The sequence below is a fragment of the Lissotriton helveticus genome, chromosome 4_1 (assembly GCF_964261635.1).
Source record: "Lissotriton helveticus chromosome 4_1, aLisHel1.1, whole genome shotgun sequence".
In the NCBI taxonomy this organism is placed as follows: domain Eukaryota; kingdom Metazoa; phylum Chordata; class Amphibia; order Caudata; family Salamandridae; genus Lissotriton; species Lissotriton helveticus.
In genome coordinates this window covers 747,395,682-747,418,419 of record NC_136063.1, presented here as the reverse complement: position 1 = coordinate 747,418,419, position 22,738 = coordinate 747,395,682, and positions in this window count along the sequence as shown.

The window sequence follows — 22,738 nt, the reverse complement described above, 5'->3', positions numbered from 1 at the left end:
CGGCGTCTGGAGGAAGTGGGAATTGAGGGGACGGCTCTCCAATGGTTTCGCTCCTTCCTTTCGGACCGTTTTTTTAAAGTGGCCATTCCACCTGGTCAGTCCTCTTTCCATTCTTTGGGACTGGGAGTCCCTCAGGGCTCTGCGCTGAGCCCCACTTTGTTTAACTTATATGTGAAACCGCTGGCTGCAGTCGTTAGACAGAGTGGCTTAACCATGACATCGTATGCCGACGACACGCAGCTGGCGGTGACACTCAGTGGGGACCCTGAGGTGACTGCTCCCAGATTCCGTGCAGGACTTATAGCCGTGGCTAAATGGATGCGCATTAACTGTTTACAGCTAAATGCCAAACAAAACGAGGTCCTGATTCTAGGTAAGCAGGCGGAACTCTGGGGAGATCAGTGGTGGCCTCCAGAACTGGGGGTGACTCCCATCCCAGCTGCCGAAGTTAAGAACTTGGGGGTTTGGATGGATCCTACACTCTCCTTTACCAGCCACACAAAGAAGATTGCAGCTACCTGTTATGGTATTCTGCGAGGACTGAGACCAGTCCTCAAATTCTTCGACCCCGCTACTCGGCAACTGGTGGTCCAAGCCTCCATTCTTTCTCGGCTGGACTATGGGAGTGCACTGCTGCTTGGAGTTATTCAGGCGGAGGCTACTCGGCTGCAAAGGGTGCAGAATGCCGCAGCGCGGGCCATTGTTGGCCTTCCGAGACGTTGTTCTGTCTCCGCAGTCTTGACCTCTCTTCACTGGCTGCCGGTTAGACAGAGAATTAAATTCAAGGCCCTCTGTCTAACATTTAAGATCTTGAAACTCTCCTCTCCTCCAGCCCTTGTGGGTCTTGTTTCCCCCTATGTTCCCACGCGGGCTCTCAGGTCGGAATCTTTATATCTGGCGACTAAGACCAGGTTCAGACTGAGTAGGATGGGTGGTCGCTCTTTTCGAGTTCTGGCAGCAGGATTGTGGAATTCTCTTCCTGTCCATATATTTGCCCTGAACAGCCTGACTCTTTTCAGACGCGCCATAAAAACTCATCTGTTCGTTACTACTGACTGATCCCCTGTCTTTCCAGCATCGATCTGTTGTGTTGTGGCACTTGATCAGGCGCCAGGACGCCCCTTCGCTGGGGCAGCTGTGCGCCTAATAAAAGTTATTAACATAACATAACATAACATAACATAACATAACACAACATAACATAACATAACATCACCACAACTCCCAACAGGCCCCCATGTCCACAGGAAGGGTGGGGGTGGGTCCAGCACTACAACTCCCAACAGGCCCCCATGTCCACAGGGAGGGTGGGTGTGGGTGGGTGAGAGTCCAGCACTACAACTCCCAACAGGCCCCCATGTCCACAGGGGGGGTGGGGGTGGGTCCAGCAGTACAACTCCCAACAGGCCTCCATGTCCACAGGGAGGGTGGGGGTGGGTCCAGCACTACAACTCCCAACAGGCCCCCATGTCCACAAGGAGGGTGGGTGTGGGTGGGTGAGAGTCCAGCACTACAACTCCCAACAGGCCCCCATGTCCACAGGGAGGGTGGGGGTGGGTGGGTGAGAGTCCAGCACTACAACTCCCAACAGGCCCCCATGTCCACAGGGAGGGTGGGGGTGGGTCCAGCACTAACACTCCCAACAGGCCCCCATGTCCACAGGGAGGGTGGTCGGTGAGGGTGGTGAGAGTCCAGCACTACAACTCCCCCATGTCCACAGGGAGGGTGGGGGTAGGTGGGTGAGAGTCCAGCAGTACAACTCCCAACAGGCCCCCATGTCCACAGGGAGGGTGGGGGTGGGTCCAGCACTACAACTCCCAACAGGCCCCCATGTCCACAGGGAGGGTGGGGGTGGGTCCAGCACTACAACTCCCAACAGGCCCCCATGTCCACAGGGAGGGAGGTGATGGGTGGGTGAGAGTCCGGCACTACAACTCCCAACAGGCCCCCATGTCCACAGGGAGGGTGGGGGTGGGTCCAGCAGTACAACTCCCAACAGGCCCCCATGTCCACAGGGAGGGTGGGGGTTGGTCCAGCACTACAACTCCCAACAGACCCCCATGTCCACAGGGAGGGTGGGGCTGGGTGGGTGAGAGTCCAGCACTACAACTCCCAACAGGCCCCCATGTCCACAGGGAAGGTGGGGGTGGGTCCAGCAGTACAACTCCCAACAGGCCCCCATGTCCACAGGGAGGGTGAGGGTGGGTGGGTGAGAGTCCAGCACTACAACTCCCAACAGGCCCCCATGTCCACAGGGAGGGTGGGGGTGGGTGGGTGAGAGTCCAGCACTACAACTCCCAACAGGCCCCCATGTCCACAGGGAGGGTGGGGGTGGGTCCAGCACTAACACTCCCAACAGGCCCCCATGTCCACAGGGAGGGTGGTCGGTGAGGGTGGTGAGAGTTCAGCACTACAACTCCCCCATGTCCACAGGGAGGGTGGGGGTAGGTGGGTGAGAGTCCAGCAGTACAACTCCCAACAGGCCCCCATGTCCACAGGGAGGGTGGGGGTGGGTCCAGCACTACAACTCCCAACAGGCCCCCATGTCCACAGGGAGGGTGGGGGTGGGTCCAGCACTACAACTCCCAACAGGCCCCCATGTCCACAGGGAGGGAGGTGGTGGGTGGGTGAGAGTCCGGCACTACAACTCCCAACAGGCCCCCATGTCCACAGGGAGGGTGGGGGTGGGTCCAGCAGTACAACTCCCAACAGGCCCCCATGTCCACAGGGAGGGTGGGGGTTGGTCCAGCACTACAACTCCCAACAGACCCCCATGTCCACAGGGAGGGTGGGGCTGGGTGGGTGAGAGTCCAGCACTACAACTCCCAACAGGCCCCCATGTCCACAGGGAAGGTGGGGGTGGGTCCAGCAGTACAACTCCCAACAGGCCCCCATGTCCACAGGGAGGGTGAGGGTGGGTCCAGCAGTACAAGTTCCAATAGGCCCCCATGTCCACAGGGAGGGTGGGTGTGGGTGGGTGAGAGTCCAGCACTACAACTCCCAACAGGCCCCCATATCCACAGGGAGGGTGGGGGTGGGTCCAGCAGTACAACTCCCAACAGGCCCCCATGTCCACAGGGAGGGTGGAGGTGGGTCCAGCACTACATCTCCCAACAGGCCCCCATGTCCACAGGGAGGGTAGGGGTGGGTCCAACACTACAACTCTCAACAGGCCGCCATGTCCACAGGGAGGGTGGGTGTGGGTGGGTGAGAGTCGAGCACTACAACTCCCAACAGGCCCCCATGTCCACAGGGAGGGTGGGTGAGAGTCCAGCACTACAACTCCCAACAGGCCCCCATGTCCACAGGGAGGGTGGGGGTGGGTCCAGCAGTACAACTCCCAACAGGCCCCCATGTCCACAGGGAGGGTGGGGTTGGGTCCAGCACTACAACTTCCAACAGGCCCCCATGTCCACAGGGAGGGTGGGTGTGGGTGGGTGAGAGTCCAGCACTACAACTCCCAACAGGCCCCCATGTCCACAGGGAGGGTGGGGGTGGGTGGGTGAGAGTCCAGCACTACAACTCCCAACAGGCCCCCATGTCCACAGGGAGGGTGGGGGTGGGTCCAGCAGTGCAACTCCCAACAGGCCCCCATGTCCACAGGGACAGGGAGGGTGGGGTGGGTCCAGAACTACAACTCCCAACAGGCCCCCATGTCCACGGGGAGGGTGGGGGTGGGTAGGTGAAAGTCCAGCACTACAACTCCCAACAGGCCCCCATGTCCACAGGGAGGGTGGGTGTGGGTGGGTGAGAGTCCAGCACTACAACTCCCAACAGGCTCCCATGTCCACAGGGAGGGTGGGGATGGGTGGGTGAGAGTCCAGCACTACAACTCCCAACAGGCCCCCATGTCCACAGGGAGGGTGGGGGTGGGTCCAGCACTACAACTCCCAACAGGCCCACATGTCCCATCACAGAGCAAGATGGAGTCTGCACACCATTTGCTGAGCAGTGCATCTCCTCCTTCAAACCTACAGGTAGCTTGCCATCTTTACAGGGGCACCATCCAATAGCAAGACCGGACCACACATTTACAAGTATTGTCTCCCCACCTCCACACCACCATAATGCCCAGTACTGTCTACCACACCAACATGATGACACCAACAACCATGTCCTGATTCGCTAGAAATTTGAAATGTAAAACAACAAACCTGTCATGTCCACAGAATTGATTCTTAAATTCTTGTCCCTCAGGTGATCGCAACTTGACAGGCGAAACCAGGAACCGCCAGCACCAGTCGCCCCCCTCACAGCCAGGACTCTCCGGTGAAGATTCCATGGACACCTCGGGTGCAGAGGACGATGCTGGCCCAAGTACACTCCCAGGGCCAGCAGGCTCCCAGGACATCCCTGCCTTCACCACCTTGGCCAGTGTAACAACACCAACACCTGCCATTGTGAGCTGTGCAGCTACCACCACCACCACCACCACCACTCCTGCCAGTGCCACCCTGCCTGACCCATTGTCCGATGATGGGCCATCAACTTCTCAGGCTAGCAGGGAGAGTGGATGGAAGAGGACAAAGGTGAGGCCACAGCTCACAAACAGGAGTGCAGGTGCAAGGCGAGGTCGGGAACAAGAGCCAGCCCATCCTTGGACCGAGACCCTGGATGCCATTTCCAGAGTGGTCGCACGCACAGGCGGATTGGGCACACCAAGACTCGCTACAGACCTGCCAGCTGTTGCGGTCCATGGACACCAGCATGTGACAAATTGTTGACCTCATGGGGCAGCAAACAGCACTTTGGAGGGAGTGGTTATCCCGTGCCACACCACCTCCCCCTCCCCCAAGTTGCCAGCGGGACAGGGCACCAACACCACCGCCACCATCACCTGAGGCCACTGACAGGGAGGTGGTCCCTGAACAACCTGCCCCCACAGCTGGCTCCACTCCGGCTCCAAGACGGAGGGGCGGTCCGAGGCTGGATCCAGCAGGGAGCAGTGGCAATGCACCATCCACCCGCTCAAAGAGGGGCGGCCACTGACTTCACCCTTCCTTGAGCCTGGCATTCACTCTGCGAACTATCTTGCCCCACAATGCCAAGCATTGGCACATGTCTGTTGGACTAGGTGGGTGGGTGACCGGCCATGGCCATCCTTGCCAGGGTAACATCAATACACAGGACGGTCACCCACCGGCTGCACCCGGCGGTGGGTGACTGCCCCCACCCGGCGGAGGGTGACCGGATATGGCCATCCATGCCAGGGTAACATCAATACACAGGGCGGTCACCCACTGGCTGCACCCGGCGGTGGGTGACCGCCCGCACACGGCGGTGGGTGACCGGCCATGGCCATCCATGCCAGGGTAACATCAATACACAGGGCGGTCACCCACCGGCCGCACCCGGTGGTAGGTGACCGCCCGCACCCGGCAGAGGGTGACCGGCCATGGCCATCCATGCCAGGGTAACATCAATACACAGGGCGGTCACCCACCGGCCGCACCCGGCAGTGGGTGACCACCCGCACCCGGCAGTGGGTGACCGGCCATGGCCATCCATGCCAGGGTAACATTAATACACAGGGCGGTCACCCACCGGCCGCACCCGGTGGTGGGTGGCCGGCCATGGCTGGTGGTGGGTGACCACCCGCACCCGGTGGTGGGTGACCACCCACACCCAGTGGTGGGTGACTGGCCATGGCCATCCATGTCAGGGTAACATCAATACACAGGGTGGTCACCCACCGGCCTCACCCAGCGGTGGGTGGCCGGCCATGGCCAGCGGTGGGTGACCGCCCGCACCCGGCGGTGGGTGACTGCCCGCACCCGGTGGTGGGTGACCAGCCATGGCCATCCATGCCAGGGTAACATCAATACACAGGGCGGTCACCCGCCGGCCGCACCTGGCGGTGGGTGACCGCCCGTACCCAGCGGAGGGTGATCGGCCATGGCCATACATGCCAGGGTAACATCAATACACAGGGCGGTCACCCGCCGGCCACACCTGGCGGTGGGTGACCGCCCGCACCCGGCGGTGGGTGACCGGCCATGGCCATCTATGCCAGGGTAACATCCAATACACAGGGCAGTCACCCACCAGCCGCACCCGCCGGTGGGTGACCGGCTGCACCCGGCGGAGGGTGACCGGCCATGGCCATCCATGCCAGGGTAACATCAATACACAGGCCGGTGGTGGGTGACCGGCCGCACCCGGCGGTCTGCGGTGGGTGCTGCTGTGTGACTGAAAGGGGGGTACCAACTGCCATTTCCACTTGTATGTGTTGGCCTGCCCCGCCCCCGCGGAATGCGTGCTCCGCCATTGCAATGCCAGTGGTTGATGAGTTTCAAAAGATGCACCATCGCGGTAGCGCGCACATGCGGTTGGCGGGGTGTGACCGTGATGGTCCTTGCACATGTAGCCAATGGAAACAGGTAACGCGGGGCGCGTAAGCGATTTCAAAAATAGCGGAAGCCGTGCACCGCCACGACAGGGCCAGTCAGTGGCTCATTTTGAATGAGGCAGCCCGAGAAAACCAATTGCTGCAGACGTGGGCCACTGATATCAGCTCAGGGCCCCATAAATGTGTGAATTTCAGCTGCACACATCCACTGCTTCCAGCCACTGCTGCCTGCACCCATCACCTCTACCTGCTGCTGCTGAGCACTCCAACAACTGCTGCCTGCACCCATCACCTCTATCTGCTGCTGCTGAGCACTCCAACAACTGCTGTCTGCACCCATCACCTCTACCTGCTGCTGCTGAGCACTCCACCAACTGCTGCTGTTGTGCCACAGTCCTGGACCTTGCCATGCAGAGAGTTCGAGAGATCCGGTCTCGTCCCTTCACCGCAGCGGAGCTGGAGGTCCTTGTGGACGGTGTGCTCCGCCACTATGAACGGCACTACGGTGCCCCCGGACAGGTGGTAAGTGCCGTGGGGGACATGTTGGTGTGCATGAGGTGGTAACTGACTCCTGGCTTCTGCAATCTTGGCAGTGTGCTGTGGGACCTTCACATGTGTTGTACTGTGCATGGCTGCTGAAAGATACGTGTTGCTCCTATCTGTGGGAATGGCCAACTATCCACTGACTTGCCCCCTCTTGTCTCCCATCATGGTAGGTCAAGCTGCACCGTCGCAAGGCTGTGTGGAGTACGATAGCACGTGATGTACGGGCAGTGGGGGTGTGCAATAGGCGACACACACACACTGCCACAAGCGCCGGGACGACATCTCCTGGCTCAGCAAGAATGTGGCAGACATGACACTGGGGCTGATTCCAAGATCATCCGGGCTTGCACGACGTACCATGATCCCTCTAATGCTCCGTATCATAGCTGTGACGCATCCTGACCTGTCCGCCCGGTTGAGAGGGGAGCAGCAGCAAACTAGCGGTAAGCAGACTGAATGTGTTTGTGACTTGTGAGTGCATGAATGTATTGCTGCTCAGACACAGTAGTGACATCCGTGGTGTGTATGTTGTGCTGCAATTGCATGTTGGTGCCATTGGCAGAGTGAGCGTTAGCATCCATGTCAGCCAGGTGGACATACCAGTTGCATTGTAGTGCAGGGTCCCAGGACATGCCGTTGAGGTCTGTGGTCCATTGGCATCAAATGTGTGGTGGTCTGCATGCAATTGCCCTGTTTGTTTGATGTACATGTTTCACAGGCACCCCCGGTTCTTTGACATGAGGATGTCTGGTAGGGGTGGTTCGTGTGCAGGATGGGTGCTACATGTTGGTCAGCAGTCAAGGAAGTGTTGAATTTGTAATTTGCAGTACGTGAGTGTGGCACTTAGGTATACCTCTTTTCTCTTTCAGCTTTGGCCGAGGGCACTGACCCACAAACGACGGAGCTCAGTGGTGCCAATGCATCCGGATCGGAGATCACACACACGCAGACTAAGACTGAAGAGAGCAGCCCCGGAGAGGGGACAGAACTGTCCCTGAGAACTCACATGCCGAGACACCATCGTCCTCATCTTCAGACAGTGGTGGTGAGTCAGCACTGTTGGTAGACACAGGGAGTGGCAAATCTACACCTTCAGTCGGTACACAGCACACAGGGCCCACACTGCCACCAACTGCAACAAGTACTGCTCGTGCTCGCCAGAGTAGGGGGAGCAGAGTGGCCTTCGGTGCAGGCACCGCTGCCCCTGCCCCTGTGACACAAAGTGCCCTTTGTGCTGAGGCAGTTGATCTGCTGCGACAGCTGTGTGTAGGGCAGACCAACATGATCAATGCATTCCTAGACCACGATAGAAAGTTGGGGCAGGTGGTAGCATTCATGGAGGGGATGCATGGCGATGTTGCTGGTCTCCACAGAACAGTTCAGTCATTATCCAACACAGTGTCTGCAGCCATTCAACAGTCGCATGGACAAGGTTCTACTTCAGTTCCCCCATCCACACCACTTGATGTCTCAGGGGAGAGTGGCATTTCTGACCAGGCCTCATTTTCAGGGTATTGCACTAGAAGCAGGCACAAGCAGCAAAGCAGGGCACGGAGGCAAGAGAACCATCCCCTAGGACAGGGAAATCTTTCACAGTACACAAATTCAGCTACCCTGGAGTTGACACACAGGATCCTCAAGGGGTGTTGGGGGACAGGGATTCACATGGAACACAGGCATCCCCCTCAAAAGGTACTCCCAAGGCAAGGCCACCTCCCAAGGACAGGGACACTACAACGGACAGGGCACCTCCCATGGACAGGGACACTGCAAAGGACAGGGCCCCCTCCCAAGGGTAGGGATACTCCCAAGGACATGGCGCCTCCCAAGGCTAGGGACACTCCCAAGGACAGGGTGCCTCCCAAGGACAGGGACGCTCCCAAGGACAAGGACACTACAAAGGACAGGGCACCTCCCAAGGACAGGGACACTCCCAAGGACAGGGCGCCTCCCAAGGCCAGGGACACTCCCAAGGACAAGGACACTACAAAGGACAGGGCACCTCCCAAGGACAGGGAAACTCCCAAGGACAGGGCACCTCCCAAGGCCAGGGACACTCCCAAGGACAAGGACACTACAAAGGACAGGGCACCTCCGAAGGCCAGGGACACTCCCAAGGACAGGGACACTACAAAGGACAGGGCACCTCCCAAGGACAGGGACACTCCCAAGGACAAGGACACTACAAAGGACAGGGCACCTCCCAAGGACATGGACACTCCCAAGAACAGGGCACCTCCCAAGGACAGGGACACTCCCAAGGACAGGGACACTTCCAAGGACAGGGACACTCCCAAGGGCAGGGCACCTCCCAAGGCCAGGGACACTCCCAGGGACTGAGCACCGCCCACTGATGAGACAACTTCCAAAGACAGGACACCTCCCAGGGCCAAGGCTTCTCCCATTCACAGGACATCCACCAAGGACAGGCATACATCACCCCTGCGTTCCCTGAAGCTGGTGTTGGTGAAGGAACGTACACCCCATGTGTCAGAGGTGGATTGCCCCCATACCTCTACTCCCATCCACACCCAGATGAAGCAGAGGAAGGAGTACACTGTTGTTGCATCCCTCATTACACATGATACAGAGGGCAGAAGGCAGGGCCAGAGCAAGCGTCAAGCAGGGTCCAGCATGTCTCCAGAGAGCAGACCCCCACCAGCACATGATCCACCTTTGAGGGGTGATGTTTCAGATGAGCCCGCACCACTTACCAACCCAGTCATGTCCAGGGTGCCCTTACATATCCCTAAGAAACGGAGACACACACCAGTGACACCTGACCACCCCAATGTCGCTCCAGTACAGCTGTCCCCAGCTCCCAGAGCCACCCTGCCTCCTGGCCCACACAGCCCTGTGGCTCATCATTTCAGTGGTCCTAGTGGGTCAGCTGCAGTTCACTCTCATGTGTCAGATAGTGGCACTGTGTCTGTTGTTCGCTGTCATGCCTCATGTAGTAGCACTGTGTCAGTTGGGCCCTCTCCTGTTTCAGGTACTGCCACTGTGTGTGTCTGCCACTCTCATGTCTCAGATGCTGGCATGGTATTTGTTGGTCGCTGTCCAGGGACATGTCCTGGCAGTGTGTCTGGGTCTATGGCTCATGTGTCAGTCACTAGATCTGTGGCTGTGTCTCACACTCCTGCTTCTGGTGCTGGCAGTGTGTCTGGGTCTATGGCTCATGTGTCATTCACTAGAGCTGTGGCTGTGTCTCACACTCCTGTATCTGGTGCTGGCAGTGTTTGTGGGTCTATGGCTCATGTGTCAGTCACTACATCTGTGGCTGTGTCTCACACTCCTGTTTCTGGTGCTGACAGTGTGTCTGGGTCTCTGGCTCATGTGTCAGTCACTAGAGCTGTGGCTGTGTCTTACACTCCTGTTTCTGGTGCTGGCAGTGTGTCTGGGTCTATGGCTCATGTGTCAGTCACTAGAGCTGTGGCTGTGTCTCACACTCCTGTTTCTGGTGCAGGCAGTGTGTCTGGGTCTATGGCTCATGTGTCAGTCACTAGAGCTGTGGCTGTGTCTCACACTCCTGTTTCTGGTGCTGGCAGTGTGTCTGGGTCTATGGCTCATGTGTCAGTCACTGATACTGTGGCTGTGTCTCCCAATCCTGTATCAAATCCTGCCACTGTGTCCAAAGCTACTGGGTCAGTCAGTCCAGCTGATTCTGTGCTGTGAAGTGCAGTTCCCATCACTCACATGTCATTGTACTTGGTGTTTGGATTGTCCATTGTAACCACCCTTGCATTATTGATGTCCATAGGATGAGGCGCATGACACACGTCCTTGTGCTGCCTCTGATGTACCTGCTCTGTTGTGAACACTGCCCTGTTGCTGTTAGGATGCTGCATTGTGCCCTCTCATGTGCTGCCTCTGATGTACCTGCTTTGTGCCATGGACTGTTGATGCACTTAGCCCCTCTCATGTGCTGCCTCAGATGTACCTGCTCTGTTCTTTGTCATGGACTGTTGATGCACTTAGCCCCTCTCATGTGCTGCCTCTGATGTACCTGCTCTGTTGTGAACACTGCCCTGTTGCTGTTAGGATGCTGCATTGTGCCCTCTCATATGCTGCCTCAGATGTACCTGCTCTGCTCTGTGCCATGGACTGTTGATACTCTTTGCCTAGGTTACACTAGTGCTGATTCAGAGGAGGTGCGGGGACGCCAAAATGGCACTACTGTGTCTGCAGCACTGTATGGAGCCTGATACATGTCTCAGGGGATCTCGGCACGTTAGCTTCTGTCGGGCTAGTGAACAGCTGGCCAGGTTGGCCATGTGGCAGCAGTGGCCGGTCCACTTTTATAAAGCGGTACACTCAAGGACATGAGTGTTCAGGCGGGTTGCATGTGCAGTTGGCCTACATGACTGGGGGCTGTACACGGTCAATGTCACATTGTCTTATATAAAAAGGGCCGGTGTACAGGGAGTTTAGCGGCTAAGGCTATTCCAAGGTATGTTGTCGTTCAACCCATGGATGTGGGTTGAAAGGCGATGAATCCAGCGTTGCTCCTTTGTGAGGAGTGTTTTTTCATTGCTGTTCAGGTGGAGTGGTATTTGCTCGAAGACTGTCCAGAGCATGTCATTGGGCGGGTAGCCTACTTGTAGGTAGTGATCCATGAGCTTGCTGTTTGTCTTTTTGCAGCGGATCGTGCTCCTATGCTCCACAATTCTGGTCCGCACTTTCCTTGTGGTCATGCCAACGTATATGAGTTTACATGGGCACTCAATAAGGTATATTAAGTTGGTTGAGTTACAATTGGTATGTTTCACTTTGTGCCAAATCTTCCCAGGCTCCAGATTCAGGGTTTTGCTGTGTTCTGTAAGGTGGCAGACGCTGCAGTCACCTCAGGGATAGTGGCCGACCACATTGGGTAGGCCCCATACCATGTTTAATGTATTCCTGGGGGGAGGTGTTGGGGTTCTGGGGCGGGTTGATACTAGTTGGTCCTTCAGACTACTCGATTTTTTGTAGGCAAAAAGTGGTTGCGTCCAGTTTCTGTTGCCAGTGTTGAGGATCCTCCAGTTCCTGCGTATTATTTTGGCTACCTGGTTGGATATGCCGTTATATGTGGTGACACAGGTTACCGGGGTTGATGTCTCTGGTCGTGTAGTTTCTTCCAAGAGTGCTTCCCGATTCTGGTTGCTTGCACGTTTCCTCGTGTTTTGGATTATCTTCTCCGGGTATCCACGTTCCTGAAGATTCAGTGCCAGTTCAGCAGATTGGTTGTGGCAGTCTGCGGTGGAGCTGCAGTTGCGTCAGATGTGCAAGAACTAGCCGAAAGGGAGATTCTCCCTGAGTGGTCGTGGGGGGAAGCTTTCAAACTGTAACAGGGAGTTCCTGGCAGTGGGTTTGTGATACGTAGAGGTTTTGAGTGTGCCTTCCGCCGCTTCTATCATCAGGTCTAGAAAAGGCAGCTTCTTTTTACTTGCTGTGCTGGTGAACCGTAAGAAAGGGTCACGCTCGTTAAGCCAGTTGAGGAAGAGGGTCAGGGAATCTTGTGCACCTGTCCATATCATCAAGATGTCATCAATGTATCGATGTCATAACTGTATGTTGTCCTTATATGGGTTGGTTGATGGAAGGATGTGTGTCAGCTCGAAGTGGTACACGTAAATGCCTGCCACGCTGGGGGTGAAAACACTGCCCATTGAGGTATCATTAGTTTGTAGATAGAAGGTGCCCTCAAACTAGAGTTGTTTTCCTTGAGGGACAGTGTGGCACATTGCAGGATGAATTCTCTTGGGGTGGAGTGTTCCCAGGGGGACCTGGTGAGCATTTCTTCGAGCACTCCCAGGTTAGCATCTTGGGGTAGGCTCTTATATATGCTCTCTATGTCTAGTCCCACTAGTAGTTGTGTGGAGGGGTCAAAGCGCATGTCCTTAATCAAGGATAGTAAGTGTAATGTGTCCTTGATGTAGGTCGAGGTTTCCTGTACCAGGGGGTTTAGGAAAAAGTCACAAAATATGGAGAGTGGCTCTAGGATTGAATTGATGCCGGACACGATGGGGCGCCCGGAAGGTGGTCTTATTTCCATGTGAATTTTGGGGACCGTGTAGAAGTAAGGTGCTCTGGGATTTTTTTTCCATAAGTAGTCAGCCTCCTGTTTGGAGATGTGGTGGTGGTCCTCCGTTGTCTGGACCACATTGGTGTTGGTGTTCTGGAGGGCATCAGTCGGGTCTTTTGGGAGGTGTCTGTAGTTGCGTGCATCTCTGAGTAGTCTGTGGCATTCTGCAGTGTAATCCTAATTGTCCTGGATTACTATCCCTGCCACTTTGTCTGCGGGTTTGATGGTAAAGTTAGGGTTTTCCTGGAGGTTCCTTAGGGATCTCTTTTTTGTCTTGAGAGGTTGTTGAAAGTTTCTGGTTGTTGTATTTTTTCGACCTCATTATAGACCGCTTGTTCGAAGGTTGACACTTCAACCGGGATGCTGAAAGGTGGGGGACATAGGTGAATTTGGGTCTGAGATCAGTTTCATTCATGTTCTCTGGATTGTCAGAAGGCTGTTGTTTCTCAAAGAAGGCATTGAGCTTTAATTTGCAGAAGAATTTGGCTAGTTCCATGTGGAGGTGGAATTTGTCCACTCGTCTAGTTGGGACAAAGGAGAATCTTCTGTTCAATACCCTTTCTTCTGTCATCGTTAATGGGGTAGAGGACAGGTTGAATTCAAGGGATGTGGGTTGCTGCGGAGTTGCTAGTGGTGCCCACTCGGTCCTGGCTGTGATTCCTTCATCTTGTGCCTCGTGTTGGCGCTCACCGGGCCGTATTTGTTGTAGTGTAGCTCCTATTTTCCCAATAGGCTCTGCGCATTGGAATAGTACCTACAGCAGTAAAGGCCTAGACCAGACGTTAACTAGGTCTACTACTGTCGATACTAGACTTAATTTTTGGGTTTGCCAGCTAAGCTCAGAGTTCGCTAGAAACTTTCTCGAATGTTCAAGGAAGGAATTAACTCCCCTGATTAGACAAGAAGGGATTTAGTTTCTGACAACCATAGAACAGGACAACTTTGCTCTCCCCTAATCAAGAGTCAATCTCAAGAGTCGTGTGAGCACAAGGCAATTATTTTACTCGGTCAGTACGTGCATTCTTAGTCTCATCAGAATGTAGAGAAAAGGAAGAGACGGGCGTGTTCAATAAAAGATGTTATTTATTGATCAGTCTCTTTTCTCGTACAAGAGAAATGGATCGATATTATTGCAATACTTATAGTTAAGTAAAGTGCATACGTTAAAAGCAATAGTACAAAATAATACTGTAAAAACATTGATATGGTTTCTGAGCCATATGATGTTTAAAATGATTAAAATATATTTACATACACATATACATTTGACTAAACGCACTCAACTGGTGTTTCTAAATACGCCTACCCCGTGTACCTGACCTAAGTCTAATGCGTGGGCGGGAATAGAAAGTTACAGTTTAAGTTAAGTTTGTTTTTGCCAAGTGAATAACTAAAGAATTCTCTAGGAGGGGTTATTCAGTTCTGTACCTGGAATTTAGGATGAATGAGGAATGGTATCTCTTTCTCTGCTCTCGATATTCCAGGCTGCCTGCGAGGGCTGCCCAGAAGCGCCGGTGCTGGGTCTCTCGGCTTGAGATAGCAGCGCGTCTCTCAGCGCGTCAGGAAGGCGGGGCTGCTGCCTGCGGGGTCTGCTTCTGCTCTCTGCTTCGGCAAGTATGGCTGCTCCGTCTTGTCACCACGCGTGTGTTTGCATAGGGCAAGGTCGGCAATATTTATACCTTAAAGGTGCCGGGATTGACGTAAGGATGGACATAGGTACGTCAATAAAGATGTCATACGACTTGCTCGTTAGCACATTCTTTACTAAAATTCTCTGTGAAATCAAAACAATGGCCGCACGGATTATCCAGGTTGTCATAGGTTTGATTTGTTATGAGAACGTCGTATGCCTTATCAGGGGCTGGAGGAATGTCGCTTGTCTAATTAGATCTCAAGCGTTATGACCTAATCAGATAACACGTTCCTGTGCCGTAGTGTGACTGCGTCAGATAACGGTATCTGCATCATGGGGGATTTCTTGCCTCATGGGCTGACTGTTAGTTGACTAGCTAGGTAGTTTAACCAGAATAGGGTCAGGAATAGGGGGATCGATTCAGAACCTATAGAAATACACGACATTGTCCAACCAGTGTACTTGTTGCTGATTTCTTCTGCGGCCTCTGGATCGTCTGCCCTGGCCTAAAAAAGGTGGTCTATGGGTCTGTCCGAAGAAAACCTGGGGTGCTTGTTGGTATATTGGTGGCCAGCCAAAGTAGGGGATCTGTTGGGGATGTGCAAAGGCTGATGGTCCAAAATTCGAGGAGCCTGTTCTGGAGTCACTGGATAAGAAGGTATTGTCCCCTGATGTATCTGATGACCTATCCTGTCTCTGTAGGGCGATGTAATTTTCATCAGAGTGTGTATGGGTAGAACTTGGTGTAACTGAATTTCTTCAGGTCTTTCTGGAATTTGGAGATTTTTGTCTGTGTAAGGTGTTCCTTGTACTCCGTAAGTTCTTTGTTTGACCATTCCAGTTTCCTTTTATAGGAGGTGATGGTAGTTTTGAAACTCCTACTACTCCCTACTGGGGGATCCGAGTTCAAATACCAGAACCCCGAGATCCCCGCACAGGGTTGCCTGATCATAACCATAGAGGGGCCACCCTAATTATAGCCCGCCCTCTATGTCTCCTCCCACGTTTTTCTGGAACGATATATCGTACCTTTAATTAGACCATTCAGGCTACTTTTACCTTGTGTGTGTCTAAGTAGTGCCAAATGTTATTGTAATACACTTACACCCTTTCTTTCATATCAAGTAAAGACAGGTACCACAGACAGTATGGGCCAGATGTAGGAGACCAAATACCGGTCGGTAACGCCGATTACGGCCGTTACCGACCGGTATTTGGGTTTTGTAATGTAGGGGCCCTCGATTTACAGAATCGGTAAATTTACCGATTCGGTAAATTTACAGAATCGGTAAAATACCGAATCAGTAAATTTACCGATTCTATAAATCAATATGTAGGTGGCACAGTAAACAGTGCCACAGGCCCATAAGAATTTGTTAGCTACCATGTAATACTATTGCATGGTAAATAACGAATTCCTGTGTACATGCACTGTGTCATGTGGCACACAGACATGCCCTAAGGGCATGTATGTGTGTCACATGGCACACAAGCCAGAAACAGGGGTGCAACAGGGTGTCAAAGTGACACCCTGTCCCCCTTGGCAATTCGGTATTTTTACCGATACAGTAATTACCAAATCAGTATTTGCCATTGATTCCTATGGGCTTCAAGGCCCATAGGAATCAATGGCAAATACCGATTTCGTAATTACCGAGTCCTACCAATTCGCTATTTGTTACCGAATAATTACCTACATCAGATTTACCGATTCATGGATACCGAATCGGTAAAATTCGGTATTTATGAATCGGTAAATCTGATTTACCTACATCTAGCCCTATGAGTATGTCTTCTGTGTCTGTCTCTAGCCTTGCCTCTATATAAGCTACTTGCACTGGAAGGCACGCCCCGCCTCAACGGGATTCACCTGTGACCCGATTACACTACTTAAGCCAAACCGGCGCTCAGTCTCTTCCTCAATGGAGCGCATGGCCAGACTCAACAGGTGAAACAACGGATCCGGAGATCACACCAAGTAAGTGGGAGACTGGGAGTCCCTTGCAATGCAGTACCGCCACCAGGATACAGCCTTTGGCTTCTCCCTAGTGTTCATCACTTACCGCCTGCTGAGAGCACATTTTCCTCCATACCAGCACCTTTAACCTGATCCCTGCCAGAGGCTCATGGCATTTCTCCTCTTTAGTTAGGAAGTAAGCTCTCACTTTTTAACCCTTTGCCTTGATCACTAATGGATCTCGCAGTTCCGCCCTCAGGTACTCGCACTATTACCGCATAGTATTAGTACTAGGCATTTTATCTCACCAGCCGACACTGATCCTACATACACTGTTGATTTGATCCGCTCACCATTTAGGCACCAGGTACCACCACCATTGATCTTGTGCCCGAAATATGTGATTACAAACTATGTGTCTATATGTTTGTTCCGTCTTTCTCTCCACAGGTACAAACTGAGAGGAAAATACCCTCTCACAAATACAGCACCTTAGCAAGTGCTTCACATAAGGTACTTACTACACGTCAGCTCCTTGTTTTCACCCTTTCACACATAGTTCCTGAAGAAAGCCAGTTTTTAATACAAGTTCTGACTGTAACTAGTTGACCACATGGGACGTGGGAGTCCATAAGTCTCTTCTACCACGTCCAAAAGCCTTGTTTTTAACCCTGCCTAGGGCCCATTAATAAATTAACCGACAGCTACCTCTAGGACAGCTTTTTAACCCCACACAAAACACCTCACTGCACTCTCACTTAACACAACCTGCTCCGCTGTAATCAGGTGTCGTAGCACACCTGAGGCACACTCAGTGCCCCGTGTGAGAACCGATGATGAAGCATGCCACCAACTAGGTTGGTGGGTGAGGGCTTTCTTAAAAAACCAACAGTTTTTCCTAAACAACCAACAATTGTTTTACCCATTAGACACATACAACTTTTTTCAAGTAGCTAGCTCTTGTTGATTACTACATATCCCTTGGGGAAGCAAACTAGCTACTCTAGTTCCTCGCTCTCTACCATGATTTAAAGTAAAGTACAAGTCTAGTAAACTCCTGCACTGGCTAGTGACTAAAGATGTATCATCCAAAATTGTACCGTCCATCCGTAATGTTCATGGTGACCTCCACAAATGCACACCTGAGGTTGCCCAAGTCTTTGTGGATTACTACCGAACACTATATGCTGTGATGCCCATGACTCTGCAGGAGCTTGAGTCTCCTTTATTTGAAGAAATCCCCTTACCCTCGATCCCCCATCTTTGGCCCAGGACTTTGATCAACCGATCACAGCTTATGAAATTAGTGAAGCCAAATCAGATCTGAACATAGGTAGGACCAGCCCAGACTGATTTGTGATCGATTTTCTTAAACATTATCCCTCCCTTCTACTTCATCACCTTTTAGCACTCTACTTGAGGCAGCGAACTGCGGATCATTCTGCCAGGCCTCAATTTAGCCACCATTATAGTAATACCTAAGGCAGGCCAGCCTGCAGACAAATGCTCATTGTATAGGCCTATATCCCTCACAAACACCGATGTCAAAGTGTTTGTGAAAGTCTAACCAGCTCAGCTGAATCAGGCCCTGCCCCACTTAATCCACCCAGATCAATGTGGGTTCTTGCCAAACAGGAGTACCTGCCTTTGTTGATGGAGAGTACAATGTGCCCTATCTCAAGCCCATTGACATGGCGGCCAACTGACTTTGCTCCTCATTGATTTTGAGAAGGCCTTTTATACGGTCACATGGACGTTTTTGGAAGCTGTGCTGAAATGCAGAAGCTTTGGGCCTTTCTCTCGTAGATTCATTGACCTCTTATACACTACCCCTACCACTCGAGTCTGGTTTAACAGAGTCCTATCTCTGCCTTTCCCTATCCATAAAGGCACCTACCAGACCTGTCCCTGTTTCCATTGATTTTTGTCCTGGTGATTGAACCTTTGGTACGCCACATCAGATGTGATGCCCAAATAAGTGCTTGGTCCTGGGGAGGTAGCCCTGATGATCATGTAGCTTTCTAAAAGGATGACATATTGCTATTTTTTGGGAGATCCGCAGTCATCAGACTCTAGTCATATAGAGATCCTCCACCTTGTTGGGATCAGTCCCCTGTCCCCTTTCTATGACCATATCTTTCGCCGTCACATGACTCACCAGGGGAGGGTATTCAGTTTTGTTACACCCCTGCATTGGTGCTTGGTATCTTTCCATGTTTGGTTCCAGGTCCTGGGTTCCTGGTCGTTAGATTGGTTCCTGATTTGCGTGCTCGCGGGCCCGCGAGCACAGTCCTCTGCCTTTCTTTGCCTGTCCCCTTCCCTGCCTCTCTGTCCCGAGTTCGTGTTCCTGTTTCTTCCCTCCCTTCCGGATCGCTGTGTACTGGGATTTCCCAATTGTGCGGACTGCCAGACTCTTGGGGATACTGGGGCTCCAGTACCCTTTACTTGTTAGAGACGAGGAGTGGAGATTGCCGTTATTGACGCGCGGCTGTGCGTTCATGTTCTGTCTCCCGTCTCTACTTCCGCATATTTTGTAGTCTGTCAACATCGTTGTGCCGGTTTGGGTGTATTCAGCGTTCTCTTCACGAAAGCTGAGACAGCGGTCCTGGTGCTGTCGTTTCCCCTTCTGCCCTCTTAGTTTAGGTTTTTAGTTTAGGAATACACTGAGTAAGGGTTTTTTTCTGTCACTATTGGACTTTTTCCCCCTCATTGTTTATGGAGACGGGTTTTGGGATTACTTCACTTCGTGCTGGCCCTTTATACTTCCTCAATACATTCAAGACGCCTTCACAGGACCATCTGTGCACCAAAACCTGGTAAGGGAGTCCTTGTGTTATTTTTTATGTGAATGGCATGGTCATAGTTAAAGTAGGGATGGGTACATAGTCTGGTTTTCCCTATGTGGTAACGTTGTGCCTTATTCTTTAGGTGCAGCGACGTGGAGGTTGTTATCCGGGTCAGACGTTGTCCCTCCCCAGTTTCATTCCTTGTTATTCCCACCCTCTTCCGGTGTTCATCTGCTTGCCCAGTGTGAGGTTTCCAGTGAGCGGCAAGAGGGCAGGGGCAGCGGATTGGGCCATACTACGTTCCTGTAGTGATACGGGCTTCTGAGGTGGAATCTAACAGAATACCAAGACCACGAATTGTTGTACACTGCCCGGGCGAGTATGGAGGAGGGGTTGAATCCAACGGGTGGGGCTGCTAGTATTCCCACTATGCAGGATTTAATGGGAGCCATTAACGTATTACAAAGCCAGGTGCAGGATCTAAGACAGGAGAATGTGGGTTTAAGGCAGGAATTGGGTACGATGAAGGCCCGAGAACAATCACAGCCCAGGGGTCAAGGTTCCGTGTTGCAGCCCACGACATTCCAGTACGACAGAGGGTTTGGACAGGGTCCTAGCACCGGGGCTCCTATTGCCGTAACGGTTATGTATCCTGTCCCGGTACCTTTGGCGGCTCCATAGAGGTTCTCGGGGGACAGTGAGAAATTCAGCACATTTATGAATCAATGCCGTTTGCACTTTATGTGTAGGCCTAATGCCTTCCCAGATGACTCGGCGAAAGTTGCTTTTATCATTTCATATTTGGCTAGCACAGCTGCCCTGTGGGCTATTCCTCTCGTGGATAACGACGATCGAGTGTTTGTATAGTTACCCTGCTTTCCAGGAATTAATGCGAGGTCTGTTTGCTAAGAATGCTTTCATGCAGGCCAGTGATGCGGAACTCTTAAAGTTGTGGCAGGGCAGGCAGGATTTGTTAACGTACATTTCCACATTTAACCGACTGGTGTCTGAAACCCAGTGGCCTATGGCCAAAAGGACTTCATTGTTTTATCAGGGTTTGTGTGAGGACCTTAAAGATATAGTCTCTCAGGTGGTTGATCCTCCCGACGATTACGCTGCTTTCATAGACCTTGTGGTCAAGTTAAATCACCGGTTATCCGAGAGACGTGGAGAACGCAATCGATTCCAGGCGTCTCGTGGGGGGTATGTCAAACCTGAGGCAAAACCCGTTGTGGAGCAAAAGACAACTCCTGAACCAATGGATATAGGAGGAGTAAGAGGCCCACTGACCGTAGAAGAAAAGAAGCGAAGGAGAGATAATAATTTGTGTTTGTATTGCGGTCAGGGAGGTGATTACGCCAGGGAGTGTCCTGTAAAGCCTTCTAGTGTACCGTCTGGTAAGAGGATAGCTTGTATCCACCAGGATAGTGGTCCTGGTTTTGTGGAAGGTCTCAGGGGTACGTACGATGTCTTGGGTGCAGTAGACAGGGTGCCTAGACATTTTGTGATTGCGGCTTGTTTGCTGCTTTCTTCTAGCAATAGAGTGGCAGTTTCGATTTTATTGGATTCTGGCACCACAGGGAATTTTATGGACATCACATTGGCAGGTAAGTTGTCGATACCCTGTGTTAATAAGGAACAGCCTGAGCCTGTGCGGGCAATCGATGGGACAGAGTTGACTTCAGGTCCTATTAGGCGGCAGACGGTTCCCTTGAGTCTTTTGTGTGAAAATGGCCATTCTGAATCTGTGTGTTTGATCTAATTGACGCTACTTCCTTTGGTGTGGTGTTAGGGGTACCATGGTTACAGAAGCACAATCCCAAGATAGATTGGGTTCAACGATTGGTAACCTTGGACTCTGCGCATTATTTAAAGAACTGCTATCAGGAGGCTACGGATTGGGTGACTCCGTTAACATGTGCAGTGGGTGGTGTGGGTTCTGTCCCTTTGCACTATGCGGCTTTTCGGGGTGTTTTTGATGAGGGTCATGCTCAGGGTCTCCCTCCTCACCGACCTTTTGATTGCAAGATTGACCTGGCACTGGGTGCTACCTTGCCATGTAGTCGCATTTATGTGCTTTCGGAACCGGAGGAACTACATCTTAAGGAGTATCTGGATGAGATGCTGAGTAAGGGGTTCATTCATCCCTCATATTCGCCGGTATCCTCAGCTATCTTTTTTATTCCGAAAAAGGAGGGCACTTTGCGGGCATATGTGGACTATAGGGCCCTGAACAAAGCTACGGTGAAGAACAAGTATCCACTTCCAGTTATTCCTGTGTTATTAGATCAGTTGTGGAAAGCTACAGTGTTCACCAAATTAGACCTGCGGGGCACATACCATCTTATACGAGTTCGCCCCGGGGATGAGTGGAAGACTGCGTTCAGGACTAAGTATGGCTTGTTCGAGTATTGCGTGATGCCGTTTGGCTTGTGCAATGAGCCTGCAGCATTTCAGTTCTTCATTAATGAAGTTTTCCGAGAGTATCTGGATATCAGTGTCATTGTATATCTTGATGACATATTGATCTTTTCAGAGACTAGTGATGAACATCAAGGACATGTGATACAAGTGCTACAGAAATTAAAAGATCATCATCTATATGCCAAATTAGAGAAGTGCCAGTTTAGTACCCCAAAGGTGGAGTTTTTGGGCTTCATAATTTCAGCAGGAGGAGTACAGATGGACCTCAGAAAGATTGAGTCTATCGTAGCCTGGCCGGTACCTTCTACGGTCAAGGATATACAGGTCCTTTTGGGGTTCGCAAATTTTTATAGGCGGTTTATTGCTCACTTCTCTGATATAGTGGCACCCATGACACGCTTATTGAGGAAGGGAGTTCCCTTTGTCTGGTCCACTGAGGCACAGGAAGCATTGTGGGCGGTTACATGGGAAATTTACAAAAGCGCCAGTGTTGGTGCATCCTGATCCTGCCCTGCCATTCTTCGTTGAGACAGATGCATCGTTGTGTGCAGTGGGTGGGGTATTGTCGCAAAGAGACATCCTGACTGGAGCTATGCACCCCATTGCTTTCTTTTCAAAAACGTTGTTGCCTGCGGAGCGTAATTACACCGTGGCAGAAAGGGAGTTATTGGCGGTTAAACTGTCTTTTGAGGAGTGGAGGCATTACCTGTGGGGGGCAAGACATACCATCACTATTTACACTGATCATAAGAACCTGGAGTTCTTTCGTTCTGCTCGTGCCTTGTCACCACGCCAGATGCGGTGGGTTCTTTTTTTTAACAAATATGATTTCGTTATTACCTATAGGCATGCGGCACAGCAGGCAAAATCCGATGCTCTCTCCCGCATTTATGTGGATTCAAGGGATGCAGGGGTGACAGGAGACGTACGCCCTATGATAGCTGGTGATCGTATTGTAGGGGTAACATCGGTGGATGAA